Source organism: Malurus melanocephalus, unplaced genomic scaffold (assembly GCF_030028575.1).
Source record: "Malurus melanocephalus ecotype Western Australia unplaced genomic scaffold, MMel_1.1 scaffold_110, whole genome shotgun sequence".
NCBI classification, from domain to species: Eukaryota; Metazoa; Chordata; class Aves; order Passeriformes; family Maluridae; genus Malurus; species Malurus melanocephalus.
The window spans coordinates 779826-802209 of record NW_026623342.1 but is presented as its reverse complement, the minus strand read 5'-3'; the positions used below and the strand labels follow the sequence as shown (position 1 = coordinate 802209).

The 22384-nt window shown below is 38.9% G+C and overlaps 1 protein-coding gene across 1 annotated transcript in view; it reads left to right on the top strand.

Moving 5' to 3' along the window:
- The window catches only part of LOC130575509 (gamma-aminobutyric acid type B receptor subunit 2-like), a 222246-nt gene that overhangs the window by 45874 nt on the left and 153988 nt on the right, over window positions 1–22384 (top strand). The gene's annotated exons all lie outside the window — the stretch shown is intronic.

The window sequence follows — 22384 nt, the reverse complement described above, 5'->3', positions numbered from 1 at the left end:
AAGGCTTCAAGTTGCACCATGAGTAGTTAAGCTTGTGGGACATATTTACGGTGACGTAGCAGTGAAATATTTTTTGAGCACTTGACAAGATCTGCTGAAATATGGTATCTGCACATAATAAAATTCAGAAAAAATGAATATATTTAGTCTTTATTTCCTTATCTCTACAGTTTGGTTGCAATGAAAAAAAAATTCTGAATTAAGCAGTAAAATGAGCTTAGGAATTGTGCTATAAAGTCCTTATCATGATAGATTGATTTAGGCACTTCCAAAATAACACTTGAATGGCAACAGGGCACAGCAATACCCTCATTGTTTCTCTGTTGACATATAAAAATCTGTTGCAGTGAGAAAAACCTAATCATGGATGGCCTTGGAAAACAAGGAGGGGGTATTGTAAAGAAACAGCTTGAGTRGGGGAAGGAAAAGGGGAAAATAAAGTCCTTCAAACCAGCTCTTTACCACAAGTGACAAACAGGTTGTCATTAAAGGACAAGTATAATGTTTATGATTAAAAAGAAGTTAAATATCATTGTTGCCTAATTTGCCAGTATTCAAAAGGCTTATAGGAAAGAAGAAAATGTACATTTTGAGTCACGATAATATTGAGAAAAAAAATATTTGGGAAATGAATAAATAAACCTCCAAAAGCTGAAAGTAGGTTTGCTTAGATTAGATATCAGGAAGAAATTCTTTACTGTGGGGGTGGTGAGGTGCTGGATAGATTGCCCAGGGGACTTGTGGGTGCTGCATCCCTGGAAGAGTTTAAGGCCAGGTTGGATGGGCTCTGAGCAAGCTGAACTAATGGAAGGTGTTCCTGGTATCCTGGTTTCAGCCAAGGACAGGGTTAATGTTTTCCAGTGAATGAGATGGGGTATGGCTGAGGGGGCATGGCCAGACCAGATGTTATTGGATACCAACTCATGTCATTGCCAAGGACAGGCAAAGGGGACCCTGTCTGCTTCCTGGGAGAAGGGTGTTCCTTTCTGAGGGAAAAAACCTGAAGGGTGAAATGGTTCAGAATTGTTTTGTTTTGCATTTTTCTTTTTGTTTGTTTTTTTTTTTCCTTGTAGCTTTTGCAATTAATATTGTTGCTGTTACTCTTTGTTTTCTTATCTCGTTGTTTCCAGTAAAATGTTCTTATCTCTCTACCTTTGGTGCTTTCAGTTGGAGCGGGAGGGGAGCAAGCAACTTATGGTCTTTTTGGTGGGAGTACTAAACTGGGGAAAACCTTTCCTAAACCATGACAGCTGTGTGAGGCAGGGTGCTTGGAACAAGATGTCCTTTAAGGTGCCTTCAAATCTAAAGCATTCTATGATTATATGCCTCTAAAATTACAGCTCTACCCCCAGTTAATAAGACAGGAATTAAATATTGAACAGATTATTATTTCAGAGTCTGAGGYGTTGCGGTAAGAGCTCACCTTTTTCATACACCTTCCCAACTTCTGATGAGGGTCATGCACTGTTTTTGTTGCTCCTTCTTTTGAGTTCTTATTAAAAGCACTTGAAGAGCAGACGATGCCGATCTGKCGAGCGGTGTGCTGGAGGCAGCACTGTGTGCCCTGTACTCCTGTCACTGTGGGAGCGGGTCTGCCTTCCCCTTGTTCTACCTGGGGGAAGAGCTCTTAGCACGTACAACATTCAACAACTCCTTGCTTGTCTGGGGAGAGGCAGGAGCATTCTGGATGACTCCAATGACTTAGTTGTTTCTTTCTTTATCAAAGGTCGCTGTGTATTCAGGTACAGGGCAGGGGTGTGCACTTCTCAGGGAAGTCACGTTGTAATGGTTTTCTAATCTCTTTTGTTCTCACCATGGAAGCAGAAGGCAGCAGAAGCAGCTGCTCTGTTAGTGATGCTTATCATTAATCTTCAGTCAAGGTCTTTCAGTCTTTCTGGAATTGTGAAATTTGCTGCAGTGAAAAGGCAAGACTCCTGGAGACAGATACTCTGCCTAAATCTGTATATCACTTATTTAAATTTTGCAGTCTTCTATGAAGTTATTTGTCTGTYATGATTGATTATTTGTAAATGTAATTTAAATAGCAATCCATTRGTACTTTAATCCTGTAGAGATAAGTGAATATTTCATTATTTTTCTATGAAATCAAGCTTACAAGATCACATTTTGTCCACTTTGTTCTTGAAGTCACCGGTAACGCCCTTGCTTAAATCATGAAGGATGCACAATATGACTAGAAAATTAAAGGAAAACAGTGCATAGTCATTTTTTTCTTCATTCTTCTCAGGGACAGGTATCACAGGCTCCATCAGCATACTGAGTGTGTGTGGATGTAGCACAAAGTGGTGGCACACGGTGACCTTCAATGCCCAGTGTCACCCTTTAAAGATCAGGGATTGGTGTTTGCCCATTGTGGTGCAGGACTCTGTGTGTRTTTGGGGTACTTATCTATACAGAGTTTCTGCAGACATTTATTTTGCTTCTCCAGTAGCTAATGACAACATRCAGAAGGATCTGTCTTAGGCAAGTATCAAAAGCAATATGTGTCCCATATGCATGAAACTTGCAGGCTAAAGCTAAGCCTTTAGCGTTACTTTGGCAGTCATTTTTGGCAGAAAAAAATTCCAAATCATGAGATGTCTGCATGTTAAATATACCAATCCTGTTAGAGAGATTTATGCCAGGGAATAGGAGGTCTTGGGAAATGTAGCATGTTGTGAAGTAACATATATTTTGCTATTGCTTATTGAAAATAACAAGTACATTGCAGATGTTAATGGAATAGAATCACAAAATGCTTCCCCCTAAGGGGGCTAAATACATCTTGGGGTCTATGGACAATGTACTTCCTCAGTCTTAATTGACAGACAACATTACTTTAGTCTGCTAGTTTCAGTGAAAATTTACTTAAAAAAAACCAAAAAAACACAGGCAAATAGGTGGATAGGGAAAATACAAAGCCCTATGGTTCCCTATTCAGAAACATCAAAAAAAGTCCTGACTATACCTCAATAGATTATTTCTTTGTGTATGTGTTTATTAATTTTTTAATACATTTCTACAAGTATCATGTTTGGGTTTGCTATTTTTAATTAAAAATCTATTTGCATTTACTATTGGCCTCACATAACATCCTATGCAGTCCTGATGGCAACTCAGTAGGCTACCAGAGACTCCCCAGCAGAGCAAATGCCAACTCATGCCCGCAGGCAGATGGGAAAGTAAAACATGCATGTTATTTCCAAACCACTTAAAAAAATATCTTCCCTTAYACCATCAGATGAAAACATATTAAAGAAAAGCTGTCTTTTCCCCCATTTAGATAAATACATTCTGTAAGACCAATTACGTTGAGTAATGTATTTGAACAAATATGCAGCAATTAGGACATTTTGTTGAGTGTTTCTGCTGTGACTACATCAAAGCCATATTGGTAGCAATCTTTGTTATTCTTCTTGTTTAAAAAGAAATTCAGATTAAAAAAAAAAATGAAAGCTAAAGAAGATATTTGGCACCATCTTTGTTTTTGTAACTTATTTTTATATTCAATTAAAGCCTAACCAGTTATTGCTCACAAGGTGCTTTAAACTGATGACAGTTAGCACTTGCCCTTAGTGCCGTCCTTGCGGCATGTTTCAGTTGGGATTGGAAACTGACTTTTTAAATATCATAAAACCAAAACAAATGTAAAAAATAAATAAATAAACAAAAAACCAAAACCAAACCAACCAAACAAAAAAAACCAACCAAACATATCCCAAACAAACCACAAATCAAAATCTGCTGTTCTGCTTCTGACCACAGGGAATATGCCTTTGCTTTGCTAAGATGCAGAAGTGCCTTCTATAAAATTGGGTAACTGTCATCTGCCGTACAATGATTTTGGGACTTGCACATGAAAACAATTTTTCAGACTTTTCTGTTGCTATACATCATAAACAGACTTTTTTTTTTTGTGTGTATTTTCTATGTATAGGTAAAGATTCAATTCTTTTAGAAGTAGTTTGGCTTACCCAGTGATACAAAAATAAAACATAGATAACAGATAATTAACAACAGTTGAAGGCTGCCAAATCACTGCCAAAGATAGATTGTAAWCTCTGGATTCAGTGTGGGCTTCCACTGCTGGTGAAAACAAAATATATTTTTTATAGAAACTAACTAAACTTATAAACTTATAGACTTGTCTTGATTTGTRTGCTGTCAAAATGATTTTGCTTAGGAATAGAAGTGATGAAAATATAAATCTTGATACATCTGCCATTTAAATTTTAAGAGATAATATTTCACTGGCTCTCTGAGTATTTATTGAAGTGGAAAAGTAGGGAATTGAGGGGTTTATTTTGGGGTGGTTTTTCTGCTTTGCATCAGGCRTAGACTGGAATCAGTTGATATTATTTTATTCAAATTTCTATTAATATTTAGTATGTTTGTTTCTATTCATTTGGCACTTTCTCACGTAATTTCTTTTCTTTCTAAAGATAGCAGGTTTTTTGCTTCCCAGCTCTAAGAGAGGGCTTATGGTTGTCTGTATGGGACATTAATTRGGGTGTAGGTATGAAACAATATTTTCAGACTGGGTTAGTGATCAACTTGAACTTACAGGCCTAGGCCTCAAATGTAGAATTGGTCACAGAATTCACTTTGTCATAAAACCCCAAGACTTTTATGGTGTCTGGGCACTTCAGTTTCTGATTAATTTTTCAGTCTTCTGGGTCTATAAATCCAGTGGAATATTTGCTCTTTAATAAAATTTAATTTTATTTCTGTAACCTTAGAATAGAGTAAAAAACCCCAGAAATCATTATCTTGTCACCATAGCAATCCTGGTTGGAAAAGACTTCAAGTTAAAGAAATTCWATCTGTATTATTACTGGAAAAGTTCTTTTTCTAATATGATTTTAAAGCTTTCTGAAACAGTGATTGTGCAGCCTGCTTTCTCCAGTGCTTGGCTACCATTTTTTTCATGTCTAACCAGAATCTTTCTTGTTGCAAAAAAGTCTAGTAATTTCTTTCTTTTTGAAAAAGAGTAAAGATTGTTCTTGCTGCCTTTATGAAAGAAGGCTTTTATGTTAAACACTCCTATCAGATCCCCTGACTCTTTCCAGCAAGGGTAGAACCCAATTTTTCTTTAAAGTTTTTGTTTTCTGGTCCTTTCTCATGCTCATCTCTGGACATACTGTCTTTGGTCCACAGCCCACTTAAGATGTTATTGCCTTAGCTGAACCAATTTTTTTTTTCAGCAAAACCACTGATTTTCCATTTGATGTTTGTGCAGGTGATTATTTTTGCTGGAAAATTTGATAGCTTGCCCATATTTCTATTGAATTCCTGATTTATTTGAAAACTACTGTTTCAAATTGTTGAGATTTTGCTTCTTAATGCTAATTTTGAACTTTAATTTGCCTACCACCCATCTTTACCTACTGCTATCTGCTGATTTAGYTTGTATGATCTGTGTTCAAAGGCTATTGAATAGTTAAAATGATAATCCTATAGTCAAAGTGATAATCCTTTACTCCAAGACAGAATCCTATATTTCTTGTCTTTCTGAGTTACTGAAGAGAGGYCACTGAGAAGTGTTCTCAGGTTTTCCAATTTCTCTGCCATGAAAGGCAATTCTGGGATCTGGAGCACTTAAAACTGGAAACAAAAATGCCAACAAACAGCAAGAAGAAGAAATATGGCTTTTGAAGAAATATGCAAGCATGTCCTTGAAGGTCCAGACACTTAACAAGTTCTTGAGCATTTTCAGCTCTCTTATTCTGTGTTCAGCTAATTAGTACCGCTTGAAACACCAAGGATTTTGAATTTTGACCCTGTTGTTACCTTTGTAAAGGAAATGACATCATAAGGCAGAAAGAATTGTCTCAKCTCTGAGCAATGGCCGAAGTACAAGGGGAAATGTGGTATTCGGATCAGCRTTCAATCCCAGACCTGAGCGCACGTCTGAGCATGACACTTGTAGGTTGTGTGCTCAGAGGTCACTGATGAGAATAATTTTTGGTCCAGAAAGGCTGACTTGCAAAACAAGGTCAGAAGACCTGAAGTTATTCAAGGAGGAGTCAGAAGGAAAAAAGCAGACAAGCTTCAAGCATGAAGGAGCTGACTGACAGGAGGAAGAGAGCAGAGGCAGGATCTTTCTGCCACTGTGGTGAGAAAGGAATGACTTGCCAGCTCCATGGTTTGTCAGACTATCTGAGGAGATAGAGCCATCTGCCAGGAGAGCTGACATCCCTTCCAGCACAATGTAGGATTGTCTGACTTCTCCAATACCTGACTTCATTCCCTCTCTTATTCCTGCATATTTAAAGATTCTTTCTCAGTTTCTTTTCCTTTTCTAGATGCATAWGCATAATGATTTTATTCTTTTCCATCATGGAAAAATACTTTTTTAAACCTTTAGCCTCATTTAACAGGGAGTCTGCAATCATTGATTAATATTCTTCAGGAATTAATTTTTCTGGCTRTCTTCCAAGCAATTTCTGCATTGTGTGCTGTACCAAGTTCCCATTCACAGCAAGGAAATATAAAGAAATCCCTCTGAGCAAAACAATAGGTTCTTTACTCTATCTTTACTCTTGTATAACATTTGTTAAACCAGCAAGTATTCTTCTTATACTATSCTGGTTCTTGGGGTATCATCTAATTTCTTCCTCCTGTATCTCATTTATTGTCTCATTCCTCCAATAGGTGGAAAATTTCAACTTTCTCCTAGACATATKTTTCAGGTGGTGTTGTCTGTAGCTTTTATACTGACAGTACACATGYATCTCTGTAAGGATCTGTTCTAAGTCTATTAAGTCAGAATCTCTAGGGCATTTTGTAGTAGTAGCTGAGATATAAAGTGAACAAAATTAAACTTCATTCCAGTGATTTTAGAAAGGTCAGGTAACTTTTTTTTTCCAAGAAAGTTCCAAGCTGTGTTTCTCCCAGACCTCTCTCAGCCAAAAAGCATTGAAGTCGTGACTGAAATCCTCCAGTGGAAGATGTGTTTGTGCATTAATTGCTGAGTATGTTACCATTTTCCCCAGTCTGCTTGATCACCACATCAATTCATGGTTCCAGCTTCAAAATCACAACCAGCTGCTGCAGAAATGCTTGCTGTAAGCCAAGTGGAGAGCTCGTGGYCAAACCTCTCTCTTTGCCCCTGTCKTAGCCAGTTAGCTGACAGACTCTCCCAAGGATACACAGACCCACTGATGAGATGAAACCACTTTTTCCAACAATTTAATGGGATAATTCAAACATGGCATAGCATGTGCACCYCATGTTGGATGTATGAAGGCTTTGAGCACCTAAAACAAAAGCTGTAGAAGCCGAATTTGCTAGAGTTCACTGTGCACAGTGACAGCAAAGGCCACTTATGTGTTCTGTGCCATGTACTGGCACARCAGGATTAGGAACTGCTGGTCTGAAAACGTCTGTGTCTGTTATTCCTGCCATTCCCAAGCATGGCAACATTTCTGAGCACACTGCAAAGGAGGAGGAACTGAATTGTTCCTGACTGAGGGTCTTCCATTTTGCTGTGATTTCCAGCTACCTCAACATATTCTTGAGAACAGAATTACTGTGAAATGACAGTAACTTGTGGTTTAATCTGAAAGAGCCACTGATGCAGGGTTTGGGGGAGGTGTGAAGAAAGCAKAATCTCTCATCCTGCCCTGCAGGATTCAGCCTGCTGGTTCAGTGAGCTCACATGGAAAACCATCCATGGAGGGATCTTAATTTCAGTGAGATACCTCTCTGGAATCTAGGTAAAATACTYAGAAAGATAAGGGCTAACTTGCAACTAAATTTTATTATGTAACCAAAAGTAAAAATCCCAACACGCTTTATATTTTTTTTTAAAACTATTCAAACATAGACATTAGGTTTGTAATTTGGTGACTGCTGGAAAGCCAAAATCCACATTCACACTAACTTGTTAATTAGCGACTTATTCTTAGCAACTGATGAACAAACTTAGTTGAGTCATCACCCACAAGCTGGTCCATGGGTACATATCAGCACATCCTCATTTGTGCACAAACTCCCTCATTTTCAGCCCCTCATTTTCAGCTGCCACTGGCCCTGGAGKCATGGACTGAACAGAGCTGCCAGTCCTCCAGATTTAGTTGCAACATTTGTGTTTTACTTAACACCTCGATTCCTGCATTTATACATGAATCTCCATCCTYCCTGCAAAAATTAATTCTTGGTTTGTTTTTTTTTTCTCCTTGTAAATGAGTAGGTCATGTTTAAACAATGAACCTTTAGAACAGTAGGAAAAAAAGAAAGAAAATGCCTCTGTATTTTCTTTTCAATGTTATTTTAACTGCAGAAGGGAAGAATTGGGTTTTTTGACTCTTGTCATTGGTAGTACTATAAAAATTACTGATGGTTTGTTACTGATAAACTTGATCTGTTTACCTCCCATTGGCAATAGGTTAAATGTTAAAATGGCTTCTTTTAGGCAATACTTCTGTTAATGATAAATACTTGTTTTTTCAATGCCACTCAAGATTCATCCCACATAAGCCACTCAGGAGAAGCATTTTGCTATAGCCATGGAGAGATTGTGGTCTGTCTTCAGTAGATARTTTCTCTTTGTTTAAATGTCCTTCAGAATTGTATCTGGACACGCTTCACTGGCATTACACGGCTTCAGCACCAGGCCCATCCATCCATTACAGGGGGGATTAGCTCTGTGGCAAAGTTCATCAGTCACTTCTGTCACCGTGGCTTGGCATGATTTGTACTAGTCTAATTGGGTCACAATTTCATCTAATAACGATTGATACAAGCTTTTTATCAGTGTGGGAGGAGGACGTGTGACCTTTTTATCTATCCTGCTTTGTGAAAAATGTGTTTTGCGGTTGTTAACATCATACAAACATTGAACTTGCTGAAAAAAATTACAGATGGAAACGTGTGTTTCATTAAAATGTCTTCATGTAGTCATCTGTTAAYGTGAATATAATATTTCAATTTGAAACTGCCAGGTAAATGCTACTCCTCAAATTTCTTTGATGGGAATGTGGTAGTCCCTCAGCAAGTACAGTTGCAATATGCCCACTTTTCAACTGCTTTAATCTTTTCCCCCTCAGCATCATGATTAATTTATTGTCCCTCAGTATTTGGCACTGGTGAGGCTTCACCTCAAATCCTGTGTTCAGTTTTGGGCCCCTCACTGCAAGAAAAGTGTTGGGATGCTGGAATGTGTCCAGAGAAGGGCAGTAGAGCTGCCCTTCTGAGGGGGTTGGAGGTTCTGGAGAGCAAATCTTATGAGGAGTGTCTGAGGGAGCTGAGGCTCTTTACCCTGGAGGAAAAGAGAGTGAGGAGGAACCTTGTCACTCTCTACAACCACCTGACAGGAGGCGGTAGCCAGGTGGGGATCAGTCTCTTCTCTGGGTAACAAGAAACAGCACACCATGTTGTTGGAAATGTTGTCAAATTGTGCCAGGGAAGGTTTAAACTGGGAAAAAAAAAATTATTTACTGAAAGGGTGGTCAGGCACTGGAACAGGCTGTCCAGGAAAGTGGTGGAATCACCATCCCTGGAAGTGCTCAAGAGGTGTGTGGATGTGGCACTTGGGGACATGGTTTARTGGTGAACATGGTGATTGTGCTACATYAACAGGTGGGATTGATGATCTTAGAGGTCTTTTCCAATCTTAATGTTTCTATTTGTTCAGAACTACCAATATGTCAGTGGTTTGCCATGTCCTGGTGTATCTAATGGTGATTTTTCTCCTGTTGTGAGTAAAGRAAAAAAAAACATGTTTTCTCTTCTGAGACCATGTGGCCTTTGAAGGAGTACTTTTAAAAAAAATTCTGTCATTGTAATAGGGCATAAAATAGAATTCAGAGTGCATGGATTTTATTTAGAAGGCCCACTGTCAGTTCAGTCAGCTGTTTCTCCAGCTAATGGGACCTCAGGAAAGAACTGGTAGCCATTAAGTTATGCGAACACACAGGACAGTAGCTCTCTGGTTCTAAAACTGGGATGCAACAGAAAACTCTCAAAAGCTTATTTTACACATGAAATATTATCTGTGGGGTGCTTCTACTAACCTTTAATCCTTACAACCTATTTATCCATTCACTGTGTTTTTATTATCCATGTCTGGGGTGGCTGTCATCATCTCAAAATGTGGCACAAGCCAGTTCTTTCGCTGCGCTATTCACATTTCCATTCTGGGGTGTCTGAATGTCTGCATCATTGTACTACGCCAGTGCATTTTTCATACTTAAAAATAGACTCAATAACCATCTTCCTTCTCTGCCTTTCGTTTTACAACTGCGGTAGCAGCTACATTTCCTGTCTCAACAGCACTTATGAAGCAATTAGGCAAATTTAGGACAGATTTTGCTGCTGAATGCTAGACAGATTTTTCTTTATCCTCAGTAGAACTTGTGCATGGACAGATTATACCCTAATGGTCTAGTTCTTATTCTGCCCCTGCAAGAACCACTCTTCTCATTTTACTCCCGGGCCATTTGATTTGGTGCCACAAAATGAAATTGACAGATCATCTAATTGGTCACTTGTAATTAATTAGTATAAAAATTATTTTTCTTTGTCTGTATTGTATCTTCTGCAGCCTTCAGTGGTTATACAGCTGAAGCAAATTATTAGCAGGAAAATTGAGGAGCTGTGGGAGCAGGAATGGAGGAGGGCCATAAAGATGATCAGGAGGCTGGAGCAGCTCTCCTGTGAGCACAGGCTGAAAGAGARGAGAAGGCTCCAGTGAGATCTCAGYGCAGTCTGCCAGTGCATGAAGAAAAACAGGGAGAGTGAATTTTTACGTGGGCAAATAGTGAYGAGACAACAGGAAAGAGTTTTAAATTAAAAGGGAAAAGATTTAGGTTAGATRTTAGGAAGAAAATCTTTACTGTGAGGATGGTGAAGCAGTAGAATGGGCTGCCTACAGAAGCTGTGGATGTTCCATCCCTGGAAGTGTTCAAGGCCAGATTGGGTTGGGCTTTTAGCAACCTGTTCCAGTGGGTGGCATCCCTGGCTATGGTGATGTGGGCTGGAACCAGATGATCTTTATGGTTCCTGCCAAACAAAGCCTTTCTATTGTTCCATGAAATTAGATTTATAAAGAATAAAATAAAAAAGAATTGGAAAACCACCTTCAAAATATTTCCAACAGTAAAAATTTTTAGTRTTTCTCTAAAATATCAGTGTTTCAATTAAGTTGAGGGAGAAAATAAACATTTTAATAATCAGGCAAGGTCAAGAAATCTGACCTAGAACCATGATTAAGTGCATATTAACAGAGCTGAACAAATAAAAGATAAATATAGGATAAAAGGGCACACCAATTGTACCAGTCCATTTCTGTATTTATGCTCTTTAGTAAGTAACAGAAACAATTATTCTGATTTATGTTAGATTATCCCCCATAATAATCTACTACTTAGACCATCCCTATAAATCACACTTCCTCCATAACAGCTATGAGTATCAATAAATTTGTCCAACATAGCTCAAAGTTTCCTGTTATTCCACCTCCCCTCTGCTCACACAGGGACACACATCTTCTTTAAAACATTTGGGAAACATAAGCATGTTCTGTGCAGATTTACTGCCACCCTTCTTATGAAGGAATTCAAGCCCATATCTACCACCTTATCACAAAGGCCCATCAAACCATTGGCATGGTTGCTCTTCAACAGTTTGGGGAAGGTTGCACGCTCTGCTGTCAAAGCTGCCATGTRTAGTATTACTGAAAAGAAGTTTGTTGCTGAATTAGAGAGGGAAGACAGGTACTTTTGGAAAGAGCAACTGTGCAGGAAGGATTCATTGTGCAGAACTGTGCATTTTGAAACTAGTAACAAACATTTCTGCTACAGATATAGGGCTTGAGTCACCTGTGACTGTAAAACACCCGGGTGATGTGTATGCAAATATAATTCAGTTTAGTCATGGCAAGGGGTTCTTGATTTGAACAGGAAACAATTAATACTATGGCAGAAGATACGRGTAATACCTCATTAAGTAATTAGAACCTTCTGAAAAAATCTGGCCAAATATTCACACAGTTCAGATTGGAATAGCCCAGAAGAGATGAATAAGTAGATGAGGGATTCTTAGGGGAAAAATGTTTTAACTTGTTTAGTGAAATGATGATGAGAAAGTATGTGAATATTTTCCAGCTAGCTCTGATGCCAGTTATCTTTCTGTTCAAAGAGAAAATGCATGTACAGCGTTCATAGAACATTTAGATTTGCAGGTTTTAAAAAAGTTTTTAAACATCCAAGAGGTAAAGCTCTGAGATGGCCTACATCAAGGGAGGTTGTGAGGGCAGAGAGATTGGGAATACTTAATGGCTGTGTGCAGACTTGTTACTGTGTTTATACAGGGAAAGCCCGTGTGCATGTGCATGAATATACATGTGTGTGTGCATTCCCTGCRTAGGGAATACCTGCCCAGCCTTGCTGCTGGCTAGACCTGGGGCACAGAGCTGTGGCAGCCTCACCGCTGTTGGGCCACCAGATTCAACAACTCTAATAAAGGTCATTAGGAGTCTCACAGAATAAATCCCCTGTTTCTGTGTAGGTCAAGGGCATTGGCACTGTTTCTCATCTTTGTATGCCCTCTTTTTGTGACACATCATTGCTGCCTCAAAGGGGGTTTCGCTACAARTTTTCAGCTTAATGAAGTGTGTAGGGAATGTTCTGTGGGTTTGGATTACTGGAGCACATGTTCTCTAGATTCTTCTTACTATGTGGCATCCTGCAATTGCCAAAATGGGGCTTAATGAAGAAGGTCTAATTTTATATTTCATTGGGAAGATTATACTGACTACATGCTGCCAACTGAAAGGGTTTTTCTTCTGAGTAGTTTTATCGCTTTGGCTCTCTGTGTTGGTCTTGTGCATAAGCTCTGGAAAGCAGCACAAAAGAAATGGTTGATCTCTCCTCCTCCTGGTACTTATAAAATCAATTTGTTCTTAGACTCATCTGCCACATATCAGTAGTTGAGGACAAAGTCCTCTCCGAATGACGTATAGAGGAAACTCTTTGGTCCTAAATTTATAAAGGTTTTTCATTTAATCTTAGTCATTTTSATCCTATTTTCTTCAAGGTATGTCTCGCATTTACTGTTGATCTGAATTGTACCACAGCATTTGTGTGTCTTGGATTCCCTCCCACCTGTTATGTGCAAATGTAATAGTTTGCATGTTATTTCATCATTCAGTCCATAAAATAACACAATTGGAATAGGCTGTATGTAAGCAGGATAAATCATACAATGTCATATGCAATTTTCATTGCAAATTTTCTTTTGTACCTTCCTAGCTGGTTACATACCAACTGCATAGTAGTTCAGTCTGCTTATGATGGCTGTTAGCCTGCTTACAAAATATCACAAGATGGTGTCAAAAACCTTGTTAAAAATGACATGTGTCAYTCCCCTTGTTTTTCCTTCAGATCCAAAGATTGTTTTCTCTCAAAAAGTGTGATCTGAGTGGTTTAGCATGATTTGCCCTTTATGTTTATGATGGARTCAGCAGTGAAGGAGAAAAAAAAATTGAAAACAGAGTCAGTTATACACTAAAATTGTTTCCTTCAACATGTCTCAGAATTTTGTTAAATCAAAATTGCCTTTAGCTGTGCTTTTTATAAGATACCTCAATGCATCTCAAAGCACTAGTGTTAATGTCATATATTTAGGTGTATAATATAGAAAATCCAAACCAAGCTAAACAAACTCTTGTAGAAGAAAATGTTTGACCGTTTTCAAAATAAAATGAGGAAATCATATGTAATACACTTTTTATATTAAGAAGGGTCAAGGTAAATAATTTCGCAGGAATTCTTTTATTTAGAGAGAAGTTTGCCTTTTKCCAATAAAAAAGATTAAAAAATTTCCCCGGCGGAATTTGCAGATATGGTGAAATTTGAAGTTAAGGAAGGACCTGGCAGGGKTTTTTCCCTTATCTGTAGAAGAATAATGTTAAAATGAACTTCTATATTACACAATTAATATACTCCTATATTACAGGATTCAGGGATTGAATTACACTATATTTTTCATATTATATTACTTTTGAAAATTATGTCACACTAATATTGCCTTGAACATCTCTTTACCGAGACATCATGGAGTAAAGCCATAACTTGTTTATAGGGCATAGAGCATTTTCATTTTTAATGTAGATTTTTTTWAAAAAATGCCCCCACTACACACACCTTCACAGATAGTACAGTGATGTATGAACTAAGGTTTTCTACTCAGTCTCTCTGCTTCATTAAACACATTTTCCAGTACTTGGAAGCAGAGCCTCTGTCTGYGTTCTCAGCATCCTGTGTTCACTGCGGTGTAGCTTTCAATATTTTCACATTGCTCGGAATCTGTGTGACTTTATTCTCACGGTGCTGAGCCCGAGCTAATGTACCCTGCTGGGGGGCTTTGCTGCGGCACAGAGCGCTGGCAGAACATCTCCTGGTGCTGCAAGAACGATTTGTTAAACTCTCTACACGCTGTTGACATAGCAGCAGTGCTTTGCAGCGCTGACTAATGCTTCCACAGCTGTAGGTAGTATCAGCACTTGGTTATTGTTGGGAAAGTTGCCAACTTGTTGGGGATGTTTGTATGCACAGTGACTGTAGCTGAAATACTTYGTTGTTAGGAATTGCTGTTAGAAATGGTCCTAAAAGTTCTTAGATCTCCCATTACTGTAACCCCAGCTGACTGCAAGCTAATAACATTGGCAAAAAGCTCCTTAGAAATTATGAGCAACACCCATATGCCAGCGTTTGTTGCTAAGTGAAATAAATTGTTCCTAGCACCGCCACGTTGCTGGAACGGCTTGTAACAGCTGTGAACCCCAAAGTCGGTGATTAATGTCAGCTCCAAGCCTTGCCGGCTGCCTGACAGAGCTGTAAGAGGCAGGAATGCTGAACGGCAGGGCTCCCGACGGCTGCGAGCATCGCTGCCTTCCCAGCAATGAAAGCAATAGCCTCACATCTTGAAAGGCAGGACTCACAGCATCCTCTCTTTTGTCCATTTCTGCTTGGCTCTGGTGAAATCTAATTGCCAAGATGTAACCTGAGGAATTTTAGAATGTCCATATAGTTATTTTTGCTGGTAAGCTTCACTATGAGACTTTTTTTAAAAAAAAAAAAATTAATATCGTTTACAGCTGTCCTTGCATTTTCAAGAAAGAAGGGATCTGGATTTTTAGTGTGACTGTACTCTATTGCCAGAGGGACTTTTACAGAACCACTCATAAAAATCTTATCCAGGAATAATTCCATGCTATTTCCTATCTCATTATAATTGAAAGCTGCCCAAGGAGTAGAGATTTACCTTCCGACTAAGAGTTTCCAGAGTTGCYTCACTGTGCCAGCAAGTTGCACCCACTGCTTGTTGTCTTTTTGGGAAGCTGCAGTGAGTACAGGAAGAATTAATAATGAAACATGAACCTTTAAAGACCTCAATCTCTATGCATATAAGAGACCAGTGCATAGGCCAATTGTCCATTATTTTACATATCAAGCTGCTACASAGGTGTCCTAAGGCATGCATATCACAGAAGAACAGAATTGTTAAGGTTGGAAAAAACTTTTTATGAAGTCCAACTGTTACACCAGCACCTCCAGGTTCACCATTAAAACATGTCCAGTAATGAATACACCTCCAACACTGCCAATGGGGTACACAAAGTTGCTAATTAATGTAAGATTGTAACAGTTGAAAACCCAGTAGAAGGAATATTTCCACATCATTTTCTGCCAAAATTGTGTGACTAATCCTGGGGCTGCTAAGCAGCTGCACTCAGACCTTGCAGTCCTGGCCCTCTTATCAAATACACAGAATAAGATAGCAAGTACTCCGTTGCTCAGGGAGTTAAAATGGTGTTGGYCATGAGCTCCTGTGAACTTTTACTAAGCCAGTAGCTTATTCACTGTTTTCTAAGCAAGAATATGCAGCATAAAATGAAACATGAAAGAAACAGTTTCAGAATAAGGAGGRAGAGCTGATTCCTCAAGTAAACTATGCTTAATCTGTGCATCTCTTTGCTGTGGATTATCATGTGGACCAAAAATTGCACCTTCAAAAGTAGCTGAAGTAGATAAATTCATTGCAGAATAAAAAAAAAGTGTGAGGAATATTAAATCCAAAAGCAACAGAAATATCCAAATAAATTAATGAGCTGTAAATTTCTGGAGGTTGGGAGTTTCCATTGCGAATGTCCCTAGCAGTGGCTGAGAGCAGATATTTAAGAGCACAGAGACCTAGGAGACAGCAGACACAGCAGTGAAGGAAACAACAGTGAGTATATTTGCTTGGACCTGGTGTGGCCATCATCCTGACATGCTGAGCTTTTTCCAATTGGAGCATGTGTCTTGGGCACAGTGCATGCCAGCATGTTTGCCTTCCTTTGTGAATAACCTGATTGAATTGATTTGAATGAATAAATGTGAGGGTTGTGTGGATTTTTCCCATTCATCTCCTCAGAMTGTCAGCTCTCAAGCCTTCAGGAAGAAGAGTGAAACGATAACAAATTTATGGCGGATTATCTTAAGTGAAATCTAAAGCTACTCTCTTATCTKCAGCTCTTAGATGCATGACAGCTTCTGAGTGCCGGAGCAATGAGAGAAGTGCATTTGTGGGATTTGTGAATTTGCATTTGTGAAATCCTGTGYTGGAATTATGCGACTCAAGTATCACTGTTTTTCAATGACAACCATTTGAATAATGAGACAGTAAGCTGGCTACCTGAAGCTGGAATACTGCACAGTAAGTGCATGTACAGAACGGTGCAAATGATTCAGGTTGAACACTGTTAGTTCAGATTTAATGAAGATATTTTCTCAATAACTCTGTGTGAATAATAGGGCTGGGGGCATCGTTCTGGTGGGATATTTTGTTTGCTCTACTATCAATTTGTTGTTAGGAAAATAGAGGTATATACAGTACATTTTCTGTTTCAGGGTTTTAACTTTCAACTGCATCTTAGTCATTCTTAAAAAGCATCTTTATSACTGTTTTGTGTCACTGGTGGCATTTTTCAGCTTACTCTTTTTAAAATCAGGAATATTTTGAGATGATGACAAACATGGAACTCAAGTATGCATTTAAAAGATATTATTTTGTATTTAGACCACAGAGGTTGATAATGGGGCCAAAACCAGTGTAACATCTTCAGGAATCACTTGTGTGATGGKGTAGGGCAGACCCTCATCAGATTTGCAGGTGTGAAAAAGCCAGGATGAATTGCTGGCACACCAGATGTACCACTGGGTTGTGGTGCCATTGTGTGGCGTGTCAGAAGGCTGGAGATCTTGGCCAGCAAGGCTCTCTTGAATCCAAACGAAGGGAAATGCTAAGTCCTGCCCTTKGGGAGGAAGAAGCCCCAGGTGCTCACCTGTAGAGGATGGGGCRTGTTTGGCTGGAAAGCCATTTTCCAGTAAAGGCCCCAGCGATCCTGGTGAATGCCTAGTGGAACATGGACCAGCTAAGTGCCCTTGGAGCACAGGCAGSCAGGACAGGCCAGGATGCACTAGGGAAAGTGTTACCATCAGGTCCAAGGAGGTGAGTGAGTCTTCTCCACTGCTTAGACCTGACTGGAGCACATCTTCAGTGCTCTGTCCACATCTGGGCTCCCCAAAACATGGGAAGCATGGACATACTGGAACCAGTCTAGCACAGACCACTGCAAGGATGAAGGTATTTGTGCATCTGTCATATGAGGAGACCCTGAGAGAGTTGTGATTGCTTAGCCTAAAGAAGAGAAGGCTCAGAATCTTCCTGAGAATGCCCAGCAGTCATGGCTCACACMCTCATCACAGGCATTGCTATGAATCCCAGCCCTGCTCTGCAGCAGCAGCTTTAGCCTCCCTTAACACTGGGTTTGGGGTGCAGCCATAAGAGCAGAGGTGCCTGCCTTGACCACTAAAACCCGAACCAGTAAAATCACTGCATGGTTTTACTGGCAGTGAGAGATAGAGGYTCTCGACATGGCAAGATTATGTGTATCTTAATGTATAGCTTACAAATTCTCAATAATATCAATAAGTATTAGCATAAAAATTTCTGAATTCTTGTATAGTCCGTGTGAAAACAGAAAAGATCTTTTCCATCAATAGTGGGATCTTCCATTGTTATTTGATCAGTAACTTGAAAGTAGGCATCTAGCACAAAAGGACTTGAGACAACCACTATTTGAATGACATCCTGACACCAACAGTTTATAGCCAGTTTAGGGACTGAGAGTATATTTCTTTTTTTTTCTTCTTTTTCTTTTTTTTTCCTGGATCCACTAATTCAAAACACGTCTAGATCATATGTTTTTCAGGCTTTAGTCTGTTTTGCTTCTTTCGTTGACTGCTACCATCTTTTGGTGGCTCCTACTATTTCCAGGGAAAGTTCATGTTTCTGGTGCACCATTTTGTGCAAAGAACAGTGAGAAAGCCTTCTGTCCATCTGCCTCTCTTCCATGTTGAGCTATCTGTCATGAGAGATAATGGTTTTGGAATGCCCCAACCAAAAATCCCTGGGTGTGTTTGCAGTGCCTGTCCAGTATCCTTTTCCCCATTGCCCCTGCAAAGCCTTCCAGTTTAGTGTAGAAAGGGTTAGGTTAAAGTTGTAGTCTCTTMTCTTTGATTTAAAATACATTTCTTGTTGTATCTCAGCTGTGTTGCACTTAACCCCTTTGTCAAGCAGAACATGCAGAACACAAATAGCAGAGAGTGAGGGCTTTACCTCCACTGCTGCTTGTGAGAGCTCCAGTGCAGCAGCTCAGATATAGCAAGGATTTGGTCCTGCTGCAGCCTTGGTTATGTGGATTTATGTTCCAAATCTTGAAAGGAGCGGATGAAAGTATGTGGGCGTTGTTTTGTTTAGCTTGAGGTTTAGGGTAAATGAGATTGTTGGTCCTAGAGGGATTTTAAGGCACAGGATATGATGACATTGTGTGCTCAATGACACTACCAAAAATCACTGGCTYGAATGGCAGCTCTCACTCAACAAAGTAAACAGCTGCCCCATAAGCTGCTTTGGATAATTTATGTAGAAATGGAAATATTATGCYATGATGAAGTATGTGGAAAGGACAAGGTGAAGACTGTGCTGAGACACCTGAGCTCCAAGTACTTTTAAGGTTGTGAGAAATTACGGTGAAAATTCAGTTATCTAAAATATTAGCACTATGTTAAGAATTTTTAGAGACTGATGATATGGAACCAGTTGAAAATTTTGTGATATCTGTATTTTCCTTTGCTATGATTTCTGAAGAATTAAGGCACTTTCATGTTTACTCACCATTTAGTTTAACCTTTCAAAGAGTTCAAATGCCTAACAATCCATGGGGGTTAGGAGGCCGAAATGTCTTCTAGGTGGCTCACTGCTTCCTCACATGCTAAAATATCTATRTAGGTCTGATAATTTTTGTGGGATTCATTTGACCAAGTGCAATGTAGGTGGCTGCAGCTGATACAGTCACTGTAGTCTCCCACTGGTGCCTACACTAGTTAGTAGCAGATGCTTCTAGGGAGTGATTCATCTCATCTGAAGGTTTGTCCTAGGCAAGTCAATACAAGTTATGATGTACCAATATAAATCACATCAAATTCCAAGTTTTGCACTTCTTTAAATATACTGGGACGTAAAATTTCTCACGTAAACTTAAGAAAAGTCTTAGAAAGCATATGTTACCTTCTGCTTTCTGTCTGTGATGTCCACGTGACACAGGTTTCTCAGTGGCTGCAGATCTCTGAAGTGCATTCACTGTGCATGTGGACATGTAACCATGCATGGCTAGATGCTTGTGTTTGCTGATCTCAACCCAAGTAGTCATAAAGCCAACCTTTCAGCAGATTACAAAAATAAGGCCAAGATTCCTTTTCTTCACTTGATTTGTCCATGTTGTCTGTCCATGTTCTGGTCTGTTAGTCTCTTTTTTTTTTTTTTCCCTACAATGTGAGATTGTGCTGTGAACATCATCTCTCCTCTTTACCCTTGTCCATCTCATGGTCTCTTATGCAGTTCTTGCTGCTTCTGATTTCCTGACAGGGTTTCCTCCCCAATTTTTATCTACAGACTTTGTTTTGGAATGGGTCAAGTGTTGTATTCAAACTGGTTGCCTACKGATCACTCCTTATCTGTGCTCTGTGACATTATTTTCTGCTCAGGGTAATCTAAATTTCTGTAGAAGGGGAAAATCAGGAGTCCAGTAAGCTGGAGAATTAATAAACTATTGGTATGTAGAAACAAAAGCTGTCAATTYCAGTAACTCTTAGAAAGTATGAACTGAAGAAATTTGAAGCTAAACAAATTAAGGAAAAAAAAAAAAGCCCTATTAATTTCTAGTGGTTTCTGTGAACTTGCTGCAAAGGTACCATATGCATATAAGGAAAAGTATCTTCATTTTTAGTACAGTTCTGTCAGAGAGGAAGTCTGTCACTTGTGGTTTACCTTCTCTTTTCTTATTGGAGAAGTGTACRAATATACCAGGAGCTGTCTCAAAGATGTATTTTTCTTTAGTAGTTGTATTTAAAGCAGGGGGGGAAACAAATTTGATGTTCATTTAAGAAACTTAGCTGTTCAGCTTCAGAATTTCTGAATAACCTGCTTGAAAAGAGATATGAATATAATAAATCTTATTTTGTTTTTCACCGAGATGCRCAGTGCATCTCTTGATATATATATTCTTGATAAAGCTGACTTTATTTTACTTCAGAATTCATAGTTGAGCTATATTAGAATGAAATAAAGTAACACAGATTATCAATTTAATTTYTGAAATCTCAGGCTGAATAGGAATGGTTTATATTTTCAGATCTGGGATTGCACTGGTCACCTGTCACCGATGCTTTTCATTTTCCCTGTTGTCAGTACCATCATGAGTTTGTCCCATGTAGAGGCAATAAAAATAGCAGGCAATATTCATCAGGAATATGTCCAAACCAGTGTTTGAAAAAAGACCAAAATAACTCAGCAGTATCCAAAATAAGAGAAGCTCAAGACACTAAACTGTTGAGACCAAGCAGACAAAGCTATAAGATATGAGGTTAAAAAACCCAACCAACCAAAGAAAAMCTCYCCACACAAATATTACAACTTGGTCAGAAATGTTGTATAAAAATAAATGGTAATTTGGGAAACACTGGGTCACAAATGAGAGAGAGCTGAGAAGAGGCAAGCGACTGCAAGAATTACAGCTTAATCACTGCACACAGAAGTGAGTAATAAATAATAAAATACATGAGACTGAATTAGGAGAGATGATACTTAAAGCAGCTTCCAAAACTAATAAGCAGTACCAAACTCTAATGCATGTCTGACTTTTCATATATGARTTCCTTCTCTCAAATCAATAAAGCTGTTGAAATATTTAAAATTAAACTGTATTCTCAAAGGCTTTCCTGGCTCCGTGACAAAGATTGAGCACAAAGCTATTCCTTGCAMGTAAAAAATTAAGGCTACATTGGGTTAAGTACTGCATATGGATACAAAGTGATTTAGTTCAGTTTGTATCTTACCTGGACGGATGTAAGTTATGGAAACTATTGTAAGAAGAACAGGTTGATAAGGACTATTTTCAGGAATAAATGGGATTGCWGTGAACGGTTTTATGGAGTAAGTGACAAAAAAGATAATGAGGTCTAGAGAAAACATTCGGCTTTCAGCCTGCAGGAACTAGGGCGATGGCAGCAACTAAGGAAAAATGGCTGAGAGATCTAATTGAAGTGTGCATAATCTTAAATGGTGTAGATAATGTTAATGCTTTCTACCCAGCATGCATTCAAAGACCAGGGGCAAGTACTGTACTTAAAATCAAAAGCAGGCATAAAGAAACACTTATTAAATTAATAGTAACTGCTGAAGTGACCTGCAAGGCATAGGTATTGAGAAAAACACATTGAGGGTTACTCAGGCAACAATTAGCTTATGTCCTGCAGCCATCAGTGCTGGGAGGAAACATTCATGGCTTYCTACTCTTCCTCCGTGACATTCAAGAGGGGATTTTTGTTTTGTAACTGCTCTTGGACGAAGGCTGTTTGACATTTTTTACTTCATAAGAATAGATTATAATGCCTCATTAGATTTTTTACAACCTCTTCCAGATTAAAAAACACAGAATGCAGCTTTAAGTTGACAGTTTTGTGATTTAGATTGTCTGAATATATCTGCATGAGCATTTCCTAGTTGCTTATGTTGCTGAAAGGTTTTGTACATGTAGATTCCTATCCAGAGCATCCTGTTAAAATCTGTGCTGACCGCAGATTAAGAAAATATGTGTAAAGGATGCATGATCTTGGTTATTTCTTAGAGGAGGATCACCGACACATTTGACATTTTAATGCCAAATATATTACAATCGTAATTGTGATTGACATTTCTGCAGAAGGTTTTTAGTGACAGTGTAACCCAAGTTGCCCTTGCTGCTGGGCAAGCAGTATTTATTTTGCTGGAAACGTCT